This window comes from Acyrthosiphon pisum, chromosome A3 (assembly GCF_005508785.2).
Source record: "Acyrthosiphon pisum isolate AL4f chromosome A3, pea_aphid_22Mar2018_4r6ur, whole genome shotgun sequence".
Taxonomy (NCBI): domain Eukaryota; kingdom Metazoa; phylum Arthropoda; class Insecta; order Hemiptera; family Aphididae; genus Acyrthosiphon; species Acyrthosiphon pisum.
Genome location: NC_042496.1, coordinates 6384433 through 6385389, shown reverse-complemented (window position 1 = coordinate 6385389; position 957 = coordinate 6384433).

Sequence of the window (957 nt, the reverse complement as noted above, 5' to 3'; positions counted from 1 at the left end):
AAAAAATTTGTTTATGAATTTCTAACTTAAAATAATTTGGAAATTGTTGTGGTTTTCAGAAAACGTTGCCAAAATTTCAATTTCGAAAGCTCATAAAAATTAATGCGAATTTATGCTCTACTTTTTTTTAAATTACACTAATACCAATACTTATGAAAAACCTGTATACATTAATCTACAATTATAGTTATAAATTAACACTTATAAAAATCGAAAATGTCTCACCCATAAAAATAGCTCAAAAAAGTGAAATATGTATTAATTTATAAATGTATTGTCTATAGAAAGTATCTACAGTTATTAATTTTCAAATTACACCTTAAACAAAAGCGATTTTCGAGAAAACTGATTTTGCTTAAAATTCCCAGTTTTCCATAGTTTTTTTTGGTTTCCTGACACTATTAAAAGTACTTGGAATTTTTAATTTTGACCTCTCAAATGCACCAACTAGATTTACTTCCCACACCAGAAAAATTACTAACAAATGAAAATAGAAGAATTGTAAAATATTTTTTTCCCACCACAGTATAGAAACACTTGGTTTATATATTATTTATAGCCTATAGGTAGGTAGAGGCACTAGGTAGGTATATTTTAGTCCTTAGATATACTAGATAATAGATATACTAAATATTTTAGTTCAATTTTTAGATTTTGAACGAAGTGATGAATGTATTGATTTTACAATGATGTGTGTTTTTTTTTTTTTTTTTTTTTTTTTTTTTTGTGTCTGACGACAACTTTTGGAGCAGTAAAAATGCTTCGATTTTCAAAAGTTGTACCTTTTCTGAAAGGAAAGTGAATCTAGTTGGTACTTTGGGGGGTCAAAAGTGAAAATTTCCCAATACTTTTCAAAAGCGGCAGGAAAAACCTTAAAAAAATAACGGAAAAACGCGAATTTTTACGCAAAACCAATTTTTGACAAAAACGAAAACTTAATTTTACTGTAACTCAAAA